Raw genomic sequence first — 17,351 nt, forward strand, 5'->3', positions numbered from 1 at the left:
GACAGAGTGCTTATGGAGAACAGGACAGAACAACCCCATCCGGTCCAGGCTGGAGAGGGACGGTCAGAGAAACCTTCTGGAGGGAAGAGGAGGAGGAGGAGGAGCTGTTAAATGGGCCTATCTTGAGAGGAGAGACTGGCAGAACCACGTGGGAGGAAGGAGAGAAGGGGCCCGAAGTTCTGAGAGCCAAGGGGTGGGAGGTGTGATACAGGACGGAGAGGTAGGAAGGAGCCTTGGTGAAGAGCCTGGCCTCAATCCGCAAGGCCACAGGAAGCCACCGATGGATTTATTCATTCCTCTGTTATCCCCTCGACCTGGCTGTCGCGGTGCTGGCGACACAAAGGTACCACACCTGGAAGCCACTTCCGGGCCAGCTGGGCATCAAGACCTGCAGGAAGTGGTCAAGGCAGACCCTCATCCCAGTTGAGCAAATTGGTATCTTGGGCGGGGTGCCCTCAGGAGCAGACCCTACAACAAGGGTGTGGGTGTCAGTCACTTGGCGGGGAGTGTGTGATCCCCGGAAGACTGGTAGGAAGAGGGGAAAGTGACACAGAGAAGGGGAGGGGCCCACAGAGCCCCGCCCACTGGCGAACCACACCTAAGGGAGAGAGCTGTGGTTTTCATCATCCGGGTCTCGTCTGCCCCCGGCTGGGGCTGCTCCCAGGGACGCTCCTGGCCTGTCCCTCGCACAGGGGGAGGCCTGTCCCCTCTTCCTGCTGCAGAGAAAGCCGTCTGGAAGAGCCGCAGGGCGGCAGTGCCAAGGGAATATGGACAAGGCACTGACTGTTTCTGCCAGTATCAACCTGTACTGCTTCCCAGAGCATTCTGTGGTCCCTCAATTCATCTGCATTTGATTTAGGGCAATGACCTCAAAATCTCTAACTCCAGATTTAACTTCTTCTCTGGCCTCCAGATCCTTATGTCAACCAACCATCCCCCGGACCTGTCCCCCGAGTGCCTCAGATCCCCAGGTCCTCAACTTAACTCATGTGACTTCCCATCCCCCACCGTCACACCTGCACCTCCAGTCTTCCTACTGGATGGGATCCCAACTACCCAGTCACCCAAGCCAGAAATCAGCTCCCTCTCTCCACTGCCCACCCCAAGTCCCTCAATCCCATCACCCCTTGGTCCTCTCCATCCCTCCCAGCCTGTGGGTGCCTCGCCCCTTCACACAGAAGGGCCACATTGGTGCCCTGGCCACCCTCCCATCCCCATCAGGCCACCCCAGCAGCAGCCCAGATGAACCTTCCAAAGCATAGATCTAGGAGTTCCCCAGGAGCCTACCAGGTTAAGGATCAGGCCTCACTGCTGTGGGGAGGGTTTGCTTCCTGGCCTGGAATGTTTACAAATCACAGGTGCAGGGGGAAAAAAATGTGGTCGGGTCCCCTGATCAAAATCCTTGATGCCTCCCCCATCAAATGAATGAATGAAGTCGACACCTCTGTGGTGAAAACACCTTTCCCTTCTGGCATCAGCTCCGAGCCAACCTGACCCCCCATACGCCATCATTACTCCCACCCCATCTCATGGGCTCCAACTATTCTAAATCATTCTTAATTCTCCTTACACATATCCATTCCTTTGCATTTGCTAAACCCACTCTCTAAACTCAGTATCCTCTGCTTTGTCCATCTGGCAAATAATCCTTTTGACCTTAATGCAACTCCGCCTCCTCTGGAAAGCCCACCTTGGTTTCCCCCATACTCACACTGTACCTTCTACGTCTACCTTCAGAGCAAGGATATCAAATAGTGAAACAGCCATTATTTCACTGCCAATCCGCCTCCCCCAGGAGCTCCTTAGGGTCAGGGCATTAATTGATCTTTGTTTTCCCCAGCACCTAGCAGGCAGACTGCTCCCAGAAAACCCTCCATAAATATTGGCCAACCAGGGAGTTCCCCGGTGGCCTAGTGGGTTAATGATCTGGGGTTGTCACTGCTGGGGCTCAGGTTGCTGCTGTGGCACAGGTTTGACCCCTGGCCCGGGAACCTTTACGTGCCATGGGTGTGGCCAAAAACAAACAAGCAAATAAAGAAAAATAACGTGTTGGCTAACCAATGAAGTGACCAGGCTCAGGTAACATTGCTGGACAGAGGCTGAGCTGAAATGGGAAACTGGACTTTTTCCCACCCTCGTGTCAACACAAGTGACACATACCTGTTAAGACAAAGCAGTAGGAGTTCCCATCATGGCGCAGTGGTTAACGAATCCGACTAGGAACCATGAGGTTGCGGGTTCGGTCCCTGCCCTTGCACAGTGGGTTAAGGATCTGGCGTTGCCGTGAGCTGTGGTGTAGGTTGCAGACACGGTTTGGATCCCGCATTGCTGTGGCTCTGGCATAGGCTGGTGGCTACAGCTCCGATTAGACCTCTAGCCTGGGAACCTCCATATGCCGCGGGAGCGGCCCAAAGAAATAGCAAAAAGACAAAAAAAAAAAAAAAAAAAAAAAAAAAGACGAAGCAGCAGCCCCTTCACCAGCAGGGCTGAAGTGAGCAGGACCCGGAGTTGAGGTCATGATAGGAGGACAGGAGGCACCGAGCCATCCACACTCCCTCAGAGTTAGACTAACAGACAGGCTTTGAACCTGGGCAGAGCAAGGAGGTCCTGGCGCCCTGGACACTGCAGACAGCCTTGGCTTCGGGGCATGGGGCTCTATCCCCGCGGGCCAAATGGCCAGTGAGCATCTGGGGAGAGATCTGCTGTCTGATAGATGACTGAAGACATCGCTTTCCCTCCCTGGGCCTCAGTTTCCCCATCTGTGAAATGGCAACTCGAACCAGGTCCATTCCAGCTCAAATATGCTAGGATGTTGAGGGGGAGTCCGCCCCAAGAAACACGTCTGAGGACCAAGTCAGGGACCAGGGACGTGACGTGGAAAGGACACAGCCCTCAGGGATGGCTGCCCAGCCTCTGCCCAGCCCCTTCCCTCTGTACCTGCTACCCTAGGTGAGTCCCTTTACCTTCCGCAGTCTCCTCATCTGGAAGGGAGAATAACAGCCATTCCGCAAGGTTGCTTGTAAGGAGAAACGCGATGAATTACATAAAGCACCTGCCGCACCGCTTGACCCCTAGTTGATGCCATAATCAGTGTGGTCCCTTTGCCCCGATGCTAGAAGGCACCTGTGGGTGCCAGGGGGCCTCCCCAGCTCAGCCTGCAGAGCCCGAGACCAGCTCACCTCCTCCCCTCCTGGCCTCCCCCCACACACACACCCCCAAGCCCATCATATGTGGCTTTCCTCACCGCCACGTTCAGCTGCTCGCCTGAGTCTGGCAGCGGCCCCGAGTGGCCAGGTAAGGGCGGTTAGCCACAGACACGAACACCCAGGATCCCAGACCAGAGTGGCAGGACCCGGATCCACACTGAGGTCTGGGGGCTCCCAGCCCAGAACTCCTGTCACGAAACAACAGACCCCCGGGTGACACAGGCCCCCGGGCTCCCTGCCCACCCACTGTCCAGCCACCCTCCCTCTGTCCCCAGGTGACCCCACTGCATTCCTGTGGTTTGGGGCTTGCTGGTGTGGTGGCGACCGAAGTCTTGGCACCCTCCCACCAGCAAATGGGGAGAGGGTCTCCAGAGGCCAAATTCTTTTTCAAATGAGATTCTCGTGGTTTCCTCGGCTAAGGCGGCTGCGGAGCAGAGAACAAACAATGTGGAATTCAATTTCTCTGGAAAACAGGCCCCGCAAGTGAAGATCTAAACATCTCTTTGGGCGCGGGGCCGACTTCGCCCAGTGCCAGGCTGGACTCCCACTGCCTCACAGGCCCAGCGGTTGAGCAATCCCCACTCCCGAGGCCACACACCCCTTCCCCCACCAGCAGCCTCCCCACCTTGTGTGACCTCAGAACTGTCACCGGAGAAGGGCTCCAGCTTTTAGTGGCTGCATCAGGGCCATCCTGACCAGAGACAGCTGGAAACCCCGAAACAGGAGCAGCCTCCTAGGATGAGTCCATCCCAGCTGTGTCTGCTGCCACCACCACGGGGCAGGGTTGAGGATCAGGTTGCAAAGACGAGGGGAGGTGGTGAGACTGGCTGTCTCCCTGGGTCCCCAGGCCCTGGCAGCATCATCTAGAGTGACAGAGCCTGAGAGGCAGAGGAGAAAAGGACAAAGAGGCAGAACCACCAGCCAACTTCCTCCAGCTCCCAGCCCAGCACCATCTCAGACCCTGGTGAGAAAGACTCCCCACCCCCACGCCCCACGGCCCCCCGTCCATTGGTGCATCCGTACAACGAATATTGTCCAGCCACGGGAAGGCATGAAGTACAGATTCATGCGACAACATGGAGGAAACTTGACGTCACGATGCTAATTGAAAGAAGCTGCTCACAAAAGACCACACGGTGTATGAATCCATTTAAGCCAAATATCCCAAATAGGTAAATCCAGAGAGACAGAGCACAGATGGTGGTTGCCAGGGCCTGGGCGGGGGTAGGAATAGGGAGTGGCTGCTTAACGGGTCTGGAAGTTTCCTTTTGGGGTGATGAAAATGTTCTGGAACTAGAGGGGATGGTTGCACAACATCGTGAATGTATCAAGTGTCGCTCCTGGGAAGCTCTGTGTGTCTTTTAACACAGTAAAAGGAGAAAAGCAAGCCCCTTGCCCTGAGGCCGCAGCTGTAGAGCATTCTGGCTCTGGCCGCCCTGGTGCAAGGAGGAGTCAGAAGGCCCTAGTGGGGAGGTCCCACTGTGGCCCCATGGAAACGAATCTGACTAGCAGCATCCATGAGGACGCAGGATCGAGCCCTGGCCTCGCTCAGTGGGTTGCCGTGAGCTGTGGTGCAGGTCACAGACATGGCTCGGATCCTGCATTGCTGTGGTTGTGGTGTTGCCGGGCAGCTGCAGCTCCGATTGGACCCCTAGCCTGGGAACTTCCATATGTCATGGGTGTGGCCCTAAAAAGACAAACAAAAAAAAAAAGTCCTGGTGGATGTTCCCACCAGAGCGGTGGCCTCGCAGCTAGACCACACCAAGGACAGTCGCAATCTCTGCCTAAACAACCCTGAGGCTTCTCCAGGTTCCTTTTCCCCAAGGCAAACCACACCCTGGGCCCCAGGGGCAGGCAAGGGACAGCTGTTTACAGGGGAGTGAATAAAATTTCGCTTATCTGGCCTGGGCTCTCCACCCCTCCACCCCTCCTCGTGCCAGATGGAGGCAGGAATGAGAAGAGAAGGGTCACACCACAAGCCAGGGACTGGGACCCAGCCGCCCACCCTTTCCTGGGCAGCCACCTATTGGCACAGAATTCTAAGCCCTCGGAGAATGATGAACTTGACCCCCCGCCTTCATGGTCCTTATGAAGATACATATGTCAAGATCCATGGACAGATCATATTTGATCAATAGTCTGTAAGCTTGACTCTTGGCTTTGGAATATTTAGACCTGTCTGTTTGTCCTCTGCTGCTGCATAACAAATGACCACAGGCTGAGTGACTAAAACATCCTTTTTTTTTTTTTTTTTTTTTGTCTTTTTTTTAGGGCCACACCTGTGGCATATGGAAGTTCCCGAGCTAGGGGTCAAAACAGACCTGTAGCTGCAGGCCTACACCACAGCCACCGCAAAGCCAGATCTGAGCCCCGTCTGTGATCTCACAGCAACACCAAATTGTTAAAACACATGGAGTAAGGCCAGGGGTCGAACCCGCAACCTCATGGTTCCTAGTCGGAGTCATCAACCACTGCGCCACGACAGGAACTCCTGAGAGTTGCTCTTGAGTGAAACCCTGCTCTATAACTTCTAGAGTGTTTTGAATCTCTCTAACTTCCTTTTCTGCCACCAGATAGGAGAAAGTTCTCTTCCTATAAAGGGCTTGTCTGATTAGATCAGGCCCACCTAATAAATTTTTTTGGTTTTTTTTTTAATGCTATGGCGCATTCAGAGGCACATGGAGTTCCCAGGCCAGGGGTGGAATCCGAGCCGCAGCAGTGATCTACACCACAGCTGATCCTTTAACGCACTCCACCGGGCCGGGGGTTAAACCAGCACCTCTGCGGTGACCCGAGCCACTGTCGTTGGATTCTTAACCCACGGCACCATGGCAGGAGCTCCTCATCTCCATATTTTAAGGCCAATTGACTTGGGACTTTAACTGTATCTGCAAAATTCCTTCATAGAGAATCTAAATTTATATTTGATTGAGTCACCAGGGGATGGGATCTTGGGATGAGGATAGATTCAGAATTTTCAGAATTCGGCCTCTTTTTTTTTTTTTTTTTTTTGGCTGCACCCTTGGCATATGGAAGTTCCCAGGCCAGGGATCAAACCCACACCACAGCAGTGACCCGAGCCACAGTAGTGACAACACCAGGTCTTGACCTCACTGAGCCACCAGGAAACTCCCTTCTGCCTCCTTTTGAAATCCGCCCACAGGCCTTGAAAATGTTAGGGGGGGGCCTGCTCTAGCCAAGCGTGCCCAGCTCTTTCTACCTCAGGATTTAACCCAGGGGGACTTGGCTTAACCTAGAGCAAGCCCGTCCCACGTATGCAGTCCAAACGCTACCCTTTCTCCTTCAAGGACCTGCTGAAATGCCGCCTCCTCCAGGAAGTCTTCAACCTGAGCCCCAGACAAGATTAATCTCTCCCAGACATCACTTTCCTTCTGCGTCTCAGCCTGCCTCGGGGTACAGCTGAGGGCTCTGAGTCCTCTCCACCACCTGACCAGGAGCAACCTGGGCAGCGGCCACCAGGTGTTGGACACTGCCAGGCCCAGCAGGGACCCAGGGACATGAATCCAATGCCGTCCTTGCCTCGGGGGGTCTCCCGTAGTCCAGCAGAGCCAATGAACCTGGTGTTCCTGTCAGTGTAGACACCTTCCAAACACCCTGTGATGCATACACGTTTACAGGTAGAGAAGTTGAGACTCAGAAAGGTGAATCCATTTTCCCACATGAGTGATGTGGCCCATCTATGGGGGAAACAGGGAGCCTAACTCCAGAAACTAAACTTTTTTGTTTTTTCCTTTGCTTTTTAGGGTTGCACCTGCAGCATATGGAAGTTCCCAGGCTAGGGGCTGAATGGGAGCTGTAGCTGAGGCCTACACCACAGCCACAGCAATACTGGGGTTTCAGCCGCATCTGCGGCCTATGGGGTGTCAGTCTAGGAGCCAAATCAGAACTCCAGCTGTCAGCCTACACCACAGCCACAGCCACGCAGGATCCAAGCCGCATCTGCGACCTATACCACAGCTCACAGCAACACCAGATCCTTAACCCACTGAGTGAGGGCAGGGATTGTACCTGCAGTCCTGATGGAGGCTCAGCCCCTGGTTCCCTCTGACCGCAGGGGAGGCTGGGAAATGTAGTCTCTCTATCTGCCCAGGAGGAGATGGAATCTGGATCTGAAGAACTGCCACGAATGCCATACACTTTGGACACATGTGGCTCCACAGGTGCTGTGTGCAAAGGGCAGTCTGGTGCCATCCAGACAGAGGGAAGCTCAAGAAGCGAAGACGGGGGTGGGTGTGCCGGCGAGGGCCGGGGAGCTGTGAGAACACAGATTCCTCTCACTCCCCCTGCCCCGTCCCCACTCCCACTTGGTTCAGCAGGAGGTCTTGCTCATCTGATGAGCTCACCTTAGGCCAAGAGCTATGCAGAATCTCACCCAGCACTGTCCTCCTACCCCGAGCTGGCCAAGCTGGCCAGGGCCCCTTTCTCCAGGCCAGGCCCCAGAGAGACGGCTCAGCAGCTTGGATCATTGCTGCCCTGGTCGGGGTAGAGCACAAGTTCCAATGCTCCTAGGCGTGGCCCCACACCTCCCTCCCCCAGGGAGAGGCCCAAGGCTAGCAGAGCAGAGCCCCCAGCATGTCTGTGTTTGGATACACATGGCTGATTTTCTTTTCAGATTTAACACAGAGGTATAAGAATCACCAAATTATGTCCCAAAGCCAAGGACAAATTATTTGGTCCAGAGAAAGCACATCATGACCTAGCCGTGGTCACAGTGATGAAGGCTCTGTCTGTCCTTTTTTTTTTTTGCTTTTTAGGGCCACATTCACGGCATATGGAGGTTTCCAGGCTAGGGGTTGACTCACAGCTGTAGCTGTCGGCCTGCACCACAGCCACAGCAACACCAGACCCAAGCTGCATCTGTGACCTACACCACAGCTCATGGCAACACTGGATCCTTAACCCACTGAGCGAGGCCAGGGATTGAACCCACAACCTCTTGGTTCTTAGTCAGATTCATTAACCACTGAGCCACGACGGGAACTCCACCATTTCTTTATTTTTGTTTTATGGCTGCATCTGCAGCATACGGAAGTCCCCGGGGCCAGGGGTCAAATCGGAGCCACAGCTACTGGCCTACGCCTCAGCCATTCAATGCCGGGTCCTTAATGCACTGAGTGAGGCCAGGGGTAAAACCCACACCCTCATGGACACTACGTGGTTTCTTAACCTGCTGAGCCACAGTGGGAGCTCCATCCTTGCCATTTATCTATGCCAGTTCAGTGGAATTCACAGGTTGTAATATTTGATTCAAACTAAATCAACCTGCCTTAAAAAAAGGACAACTGGGGGAGTTCCCGTCATGGCACAGCGGTTAACGCATCCGACTAGGAACCATAAGGTTATAGGTTTGATCCCTGGCCTTGCTCAGTGGGTTAAGGATCCAGTGTTGTCATGAGCCATGGTGTAGGTCGCAGATGCAGCTCGGATCTGGCATTGCCATGGCTCTGGCTTAGGCTGGCAACAACAGCTCCAATTCAAGCCCTAGTCTGGGAACCTCCATATGCTGCGGGTGCGGGCCTAAAAAGACAAAAGACAAAAAAAAATAAAAAAGGACAACTGGCCTAAAAAGATTTCTGCAAAGAAATGGCAAGAAAATAGCAGCACTTCTCCCTAATCCTGGGACATGATTTCATCTGACATTTCAGAAAGGAAAAACAAAATTTGCCTGTTGAGTGCTACAGCAGAGATTTCCAAAAGTGAAGCCTCTTTTCATCAGGATAAAGGTGAAGTTGAAAAAGTTGTTAAGGAGGGAATTTTTTTGGAAGGAATATCGTATGCGAGAGCATTTAGAAATAAAGTTTGAAAGTGTTCCCATTGTTATATGATTTTATTGCTGAAAATCTTGTGTGTTCCCAAGAGCTTTCATATCTACCCTTCAAAGAAAACAAAAAGGAATTTTTAACTTGCTTAACAATCTTCCAAATGAAGAGTTTGAGTGGGTTTAAAATCCATTTGCTGAAAGTATTAAAATGCAACATATTCCAATTTCTTTGCAAGAAGAACTGATTGACGTGAGGGAAGATGGAAATTTGAAAGTCAATTTTTGAACAAAACCTTTGCATAATTGGTGGATGGCACTGAAAACTGAAAACTGAATGTCATGGTTTAATGAGCAGAGCCCACAATGCACCTCATCCGTCTGGATCTAGGTGTCTTCGCAAGGCCTCCTTTTCAGCTGTGACAGCCTTTAAAACTGAACATTGAAATAAACTGAATTTGGTACCAGACGTTCCGGTCGCTGTCCCGCAAAGTGTTAAACCAGGATTTTTCAATAACTAATAAGGCTATTCAATTATGAGAGTAAGCTCATATGAGAGTGAAAGGAGGCCTTATGCCACTATTAAATGAAAGGCCATAAAAATTACTTTAAAACTGCTTTGTTTTAATGGCTGCACCTACGGCATAGAGACGTTCCCAGGCGAGGAGTCGAATCAGAGCTGCAGCTGCTGGCCTACACCACAACCACAGCAACTCGGGATCTGAGCTGCATCTGCAACCTACACCACAGCTCATGGCAATGCCAGATCCTGAACCCACTGAGCAAGGCCAGGGATCGAACCTGTAACCTCATGGTTCCTAGTTGGGTTCTTAACCTGCTGAGCTTCAACAGAAACTCCCAAAACTGTTTTTATTTACTATATCTTTCATTTCTAGTTATCAAGGGTTTTTGTTCTTTTCTTTCTTTCTTTTTTTTTTTTTCTTTTCTTCTTTTTTGGCCACCCCGAGGCACATGGAGTTCTCTGGCCAAGCCACAATTGCAACCCACCCCGCAGCTACAGCAACACCGGATCCCCAACCCACTAGGCAAGGCTGGGGATCAAACCATGCCCCCAGCAATCCAGAGATGCTGTGGATCCCGTTGTACCACAGCAGGATCTCCTAGTTATCTTGTTTTATAATTGCATAATATAAGAATATACATAATGTACAGTTTATTCATTTATGTCTAGCATACATATTTGATAATATCTATGTTTTTGTAATGTACCTGCTAATGTATATTCATGTATATAGTTCATGTATATGATTCATTAAGTTCTATGTATGTGATTTACGAACAAGTAGGTACCAGGGATGCCTGCTCAACGTTTTTTATGGATGATGTGTGAACAATCAAATTTGGTTGTTTGTTTTTTTTTGTCTTATTGCCTTTTCTGGGGCCGCTCCCGAGGCATATGGAGGTTCCCAGGCTAGGGGTCTAATCAGAGTTGTAGCTGCCAGCCTACACCACAGCCACAGCAACGCAGGATCCGAGCCGCGTCTGCAACCTACACCACAGCTCACGGCAACGCCAGATCCTTAGCCCACTGAGCAAGGCCAGGGATCGAACCCACAACCTCATGGTTCCTAGTCGGATCCGTTAACCACTGAGCCACGACGGGAACTCCCTGAACCATCAAATTTGAATTCCAAGATGATGGCAGTGCCCAAAGGGGCCCTCCAGCTCTGGCACTGGAGACGCTGTGGAGGACGTCCTGTTCTGGGTGGAGCCACTCATACGATGTTCCTAGTTGAGCCTCACCGGTGGAGGTTCAGGCATGCACATTTTTTAGGTATGGAGTCAGAAGTGAGAAACAGTAAGAGCTGCGAAGGGCTTTGCCTCCCAAGCGCAGCTGCATCCTGAAGACCGAAAGCCCCGCCCCCACAATCCTCTCCTCACTCCTCCCCCTGCAGCCGGAGAAAGAAAACAAGACTTTTCCTTCTGCTGGGAGGGAATCCAGAGGCTCTGAGAGGGTAGCAGTCTTTCCTGGAGCATCGCAGCAAACTGGCAATAGAGACAGTGTTGAATCAAGCATCCAGAGCGCCAGGTAGCGCCTTTTGCCTGCTCTGCTCTCTCTGGACCTTGATGCAGGACCTGGTGTTTAGTTACCAAAGTTCTCACTATTGTCTCTGTCGAGAAGCCCTGCCTGCCATTAATTTCAGTCTTGCCCACTGCAGATGAAGCCCAGAATGTTCAGAAGGCTCATCAGGCCAGTTTTCTGCTCTCCCCAATCTTTGGCATGTCTTAACCCCAGAGAAGAGAGAGTCACAGAGAAAAGTAGGGCCGACACCTCTGCTACCCTCTCAAGGGGCTCAGCCCCTCCCTGTAGCAAAACGATCCTTCTCTGGCACAAAGATGTTCCTGCCGCTCCTCTCTGCTCCTGCTCGGCTTCAAAGCATCTCCTGTATCTCCACTGCCCACAACAGAAAGGCCGGGCTGCTTAGCCCAATCCATATGCCCTTGACCCCCTGGGCCAGCCCACCGGCGTCACTCACCAGAAACCACACAAGCTACTTTTTTTTTTTTTGCTTTTTAGGGCTGCACCCCCGGCATATGGAGGTTCCCAGGCTAGAGGTGGTCCAATTGGAGTTGTAGCTGCCGGTCTACGCCACAGCCACAGTAATGCAGGATCCAAGCCACATCTAAGACCTACACCACAGCTCATGGCAACGCCGGATTGGATCTTAACCCACTGAGTGTGGCCAGGGATGGAACCTGCAACCTCACGGTTCCTAGTCGGATTCGTTTCCACTTCGCCATGACGGGAACTCCCACACAAGCTACTTTAAGCGGGAAGGAATTTCACGTGGGTAATGCTGTGCTTACAAAATCATCTGAGAAGCTAGAGGAACAGGCCGCCCCTGCAGGAATGGCTCCCAGGAAACTGTGGGAGCCACCTTGAGAACTGCCTACTCTGGCACTGTCAGGAAGGGAAAGAATCAGGAGCTTTCTAGGGTCTGTTGACTTCCAGAACCATCACCTAACTGATTCAGGGGCCAGGAGGCCATTTCAACAACAACGTCTCTACACCCATGCAGCAGAACACTGGATGCTAGAAGATAGCTGTCCTCCAAAGAAGAGGGTTTTCATGGAGTTCCCACTGTGGCTCAGTGGGTTAAGAACTAGTGACCATGAGGATGCTGGTTCCATCCCTGGCCCCACTTAGTGGGTTAAGGACCCAGTGTTGCCATGAGCTTCGGTGCAGGTCACAGACTCGGCTCGGATCTGACATTGCTGTGGCTGTGGCACAGGCCATCGGCTACAGCTCTGATTCAGTCCCTAGCCTGTGATATGTTTCATGTACAGCCCTAAAGAGGAAAGAAAAAAGTGAAAAAGACAAAAATGGAAAAAAACTAAAATACAGAAAGAAAAAAGAGCAGTGTCTCCACAACCACGCTAAGCAGGGGCAACAAGCTGGTTCCCAAGTCTGTTTGATTGACAGACCCATTGCCTAATCAGAACTCTAGCGGCAAGAGAGTGTGAGGAAATTCAGCTTTTAGAGTCCAGCCTCCCCAGCTAAGGAAGGCTCAGTAGGAGAAGCCCGGGTGGAGGCCAATGCTGTATTCAGAGACAGACAGACAACCCTGTCTCTCCAGATTCTTCTCCCAGCAATCTTCCCACCCTCACCCTGAGTTCCAGCTGCAGAGACCCCTCCGAGGAGCCCCCAGGCTCTTGCACACATCTCTCACCTCGCCCAGGCTGGTCCCCATCCCCCTCCACCTTGAATGTTCTTCTGGGGGAGTTCCCGTTGTGGTTCAGCAGTAATGAACCTGACTAGTAGCCATGAGGATGCAGGTTCGATCCCTGATCTCTTTCAGTGGGTTAAAGATCTGGCATTGCAGTGAGCTGTGGTGTAGGTCACAGACATGGCTCAGCTCTGGTGTTGCTATGGCTGTGGCCTAGGCCAGCGGCTGCAGCTCTGATTCAAACCCTAACCTGGAAACTTCCATATGCCTCTGTGTAGCCCTAAACAGGAAAAAAAAAAAAAAAAAAAAAGAATGTCCTTCTGAGTCTAAGATGCTTTCTCTGGCTTCAGGAGACAGGGGTTACTAGAGCCCAAAGTTGCCCAAAAGAAATATAATCAAGCCACATATGTAATTCTAAATTTTCTAGAAGCCATATGTAGTAGGTTGAATAATGGCCATTCCCCAAATATCAAGTCTTAACTCCTGGAACTTTCAAATATGACCGTATTTGGACAAAAGGATATTTTTTGGGGTTTTTTTTTTTGCCTTTTTTATGGCCACACCCACGGCATGTGGAGGTTCCCAGACTAGGGGTCAAATCGGGCTGAAACCACCGCCCTACACCACAGCCACAGCAACACAGGATCCAAGCCGCATCTGTGACCTACACCACAGCTCACGGCCACGGTGGATCCTGAACCCACCAAGCAAGGCCAGGGATCGAACACACATCCTCATGGTTCTTAGACGGGTTCATTAACTTCTGAGCCACGACGGGAACTTCATGGAGGAAAGGATCTTTGCAGAGGATTTCAAGGTGAGATTACCCTGGATTATCTAGGAGGGCCCTAAATGCCATCAGAAGTGTCTTTATGAGACAGAGGTTGGAGTTCCTGCTATGCTGCAATGGGATCAGTGGCATCTCTGCAGCACCAGGATGCAGGTTTGATCCCCCTCCTGGCACAGTGGGTTAAGGACCCGGCGTTGCCACAGCTGAGGCTTGGGTCACAATGGCAGCTCAGACCTGATCACTGGCCAGGGAGCTCCATATGCTGCAGAGGGGACAGGGCGGGGAGTGGGGGGACAAAAAAGGGTGGGGGGGGAAGACGGTGCCAAAAGATAACACAGACGGAGGAGAGAGCAAGAAAGACAAGGCAGAGGCGTTCCCTTCATGGCTCAGCGGTTAACAAACCGGACTAGTATCCATGAGGACTTGGGTTCTAACCCTGGCCTCGCTCAGTGGGTTAAGGATCTGGCGTTGCTGTGGCTGTGGCGTAGGCCAGCAGCTACAGCTCTGATTCGACCCCTGGCCTGGGGAACCTCTATATGCCTAAAAATTTAAAAATAAAATAAAAATAAAGACAAGGCAGAGATTGGAGCAGCATGGCCACAAGCCCAGGGATTCCAGGGCAGCCACAAGAAGGTGGAAGAGGTAAGAAATACATTCTCCCCAACCACCCAATTTTAGGCTTCTAGGCTCTGGCCTGTAAGTGAATACATTTTTGATGTTTGAAGCCACCAGGTTTGTGGCAATTTGTTGCAGCAGCCTCAGGAAACTAATAAAACCCATCTCAAAACGTGAAAAGAAGCAGGGGAAAATAATTTTGATAGTGTCTTTTCTTTAACCCAACATCCGTAAAGTATTGTCAACATGCTATCAATATAAAAAGAGTTAATGAGCTATTTACATTCCTTTTTTCCTACTAAGTCTTGGAAATCTGAATTGTATCTTCCGCTGATGACACATCTCAATTCAGAGCAGCCACGTCAAAAGGGCTGATTAGCCATATGTGACTAATGGCTACTGTATAGGATGGGACATATCCCCTCCTTCGTAGGGCTCTAGGCGAGCACCAGCCTGGGATTTGGGCATTTATTTGCCCATGAGTCATCTCGCGCGTGGGCATTGTGCTCCTTGGGGGCGGGAACCTTGTCCCATTCATCTGGTATCCCAGTGCCTAAACATAGGGACCATCAATAAATGTACTGAATAAATGAATACATGCATAATAGATTCTCCATGAGAAAAAAAAAATCCTGTTGGAAACTACTTTTTGTTTGTTTGATTGATTGATTTTCCCTCTTCTTTAGTGAGAGGAGTTCAGGATCCATCAAAATATAGGCTGAGGGATTTCCCGTTATGGCTCAGTGTGTAGAGGACCCGACTAGTATCTGTGAGGATGTGGGTTCAATCCCTGACCTCGTTCAGTGGGTTAAGCATCCAGCATTGCCGAAAGCTGTGGTATAGGTCACAGATGTGGCTCAGATGTGGTGTTGCTATGACTGTGGCATAGGCCGGCAACTGCAGTTCTGATAAGACCCCTAGCCCAGGAACTTCCATATGCCTCAAGTACGGCTCTAAAAAGACAAAAAGAACAACAACAAAAAAAATACACACACACACAAACACATGTGTATATATATGTTGGAGATGATTCCAACAGTCTACAGTCTATTCGCTCCTTTAGAAGCAGAGCGAATGATCCCTAACTTGTTCTGTGAGGCCAACATTACCTGAATTACCCAAATACCAAAACCAGACAAAGACATTACAAGACTACACATCAATATCTCTCATAAGCACAGATGCAAAAATCCTCAGCCAAATACTAGCAAGTTGAGTCCAACCATGTATCAAAATTATGCACTGCAACCAAGTGTGATGTACCCCAGGTGTGCAAGGCTGGTTCAATATTCAAAAATCAATTAATGGGAAGTCCCAGTCGTGGTTCAGTGGAAATGAATCTGACTAGCATCCATGAGGGTGCAGGTTAGATCCCCAGGCTCACTTAGTGGGTTAAGGATCCAACGTTGCCATGAGCTGTGGTGTGAGTCGAAAACGAGGCTTGGATCTGGTGTTGCTGTGGGTCTGGCACAGGCCAGCATTTACAGCGCCAATTTGACCCCTAGCCTGGGAATCTTCATAGGCTGCGGGTGCAGCCCTAAAAAGGCAAAAAAGACAAAAAAAAAAAAAAAAAAATCAATTAATGCAGTTCCCTTGCAGTCCAGCAGGTTAAAGATCCAGCATTGATAGGGCAGTGGCTTGAGTCGCTGCTGTGGTGTGGGTTTAATCCCTGGCCCAGGAACTTCAGCATGCCCCAGGCACAGCCAAAAAAAAAAAAAGGCAATTAATATATTCCATCCCATCAACAGGCGAAAGAGGAAAAATCGCAGGATCATACCCCTTGGGAGACTGATCATATCAGGGGGAGGTGGGGGATCGTGGGGGGAGCAGAGGGCGATGGGAGATGAGGCAGAGGTGGGTAGGGGTGGATGGGCAGGGTCCATGAGGTGGCTGAGGCTGGCTTAAGAAGTGGCCAAGTACGAACCAAAAGAATCAAACTGCCAAAAAAGAGTGTAACCTCAGGCACAGTCATGAGGCTGGGGCTCCAGGGCCTGAAGAAATACTGCAAAAACTGTCCTTCGTGTCAGACCCCAGGAAGGCAGCCAGGGCCAAGGCCAGAACCACTCCAATCCTGGCCCAACACTTCACCCCCTGGCACCTGAGAATCTCAGCAACTAGCTGCCCATGAATAAGTGTACTTTGGTTGGCAGCTGCATCCACCCCAAGGGAAGGGTGCCAGTTTCTTTTCTTTCTTTTTTTTTTTTTCTTTTTTAGGGCTGCACCTGTGGCATGTGGAAGTTCCCACAGGCTAGGGGTCGAATCTGAGCTACAGCTACCAGCCTACACAGCCACAGCAACAAGGGATCCAAGCCGTATCTGGAACCTACACCACAGCTCATGGCAATGCTGGATCCTTAACCCACTGAGCGAAGCCAGGGATCAAACCTGCATCCTCTTGGATCCTAGTCGGATACGTTAACCACTGAGCCACAAAGGGAACTCCAGTGGGGCACCATTTTCTTCATTCAAAGACCCAACTGCTCAGCAAGCCATGGGCCACCTTGGCTGCAGGAACAGCCAGAGATCACCATTAGGAGGTGACCCCATCAGGAGGGAACACCTTTCATGACTCTGCATAGCTATGCTCCCTGGCCTCCCATGACCCTCGCTCATCATGCCTCCATGAAGCCACAGAATATCAAAAAAAAATTTTTTGGCCATCCTCGTGGAGTATGGAAGTTCCTGGGCCAGGGATCAAACCTGCACCACAACAGTAGCTCACTGTGGTGACAACGCCAGATCCTTAACCCAATGCATCACAAGGAACTCCAGGACATCAACAACTTTAAGGGCAGAAGCCCTTCCACTGGAGTTCCCATTGTGGCTTTGCAGGTTAAAAACCTGACTAGTATCCACGAGGATGCGGGTTCGATCCCTGGCCTCACTCAGTGAGTTATGGATCCAGAACTGCTGAAAGTTGCCCCTTGGATCCATTGTTACTGTGTTGGTGACATAGACTGCAGCTGCAGCTCTGATTCAATGCCTGGCTGGGGAACTTCCATATGCTGCAAGTGCAGCCTTAAGCAAGAAAGAAAAAAGAGGCGTTCCCGTCGTGGTGCAGTGGTTAACGAATCCAACTAGATACCATGAGGCTGCAGGAACCATGAGGCTGCGGATTCGATCCCTGGCCTTGCTCAGGGGGTGAAGGATCTGGTGTTGCCGTGAGCTGTGGTGTAGGTCTCAGACGAGGCTCAGATCCCGCGGTGCTGTGGCTCTGGTGTAGGCCGGCGGCTACAGCTCCGGTTAGACCCCTAGCCTGGGAACCTCTATAT

The sequence above is a fragment of the Sus scrofa genome, chromosome 12, assembly GCF_054392235.1.
Source record: "Sus scrofa isolate SSC_HxYL_T2T_F1_AM1 chromosome 12, Sscrofa_HxYL_maternal_Yorkshire_Landrace_v2.0, whole genome shotgun sequence".
Lineage (NCBI taxonomy): Eukaryota > Metazoa > Chordata > Mammalia > Artiodactyla > Suidae > Sus > Sus scrofa.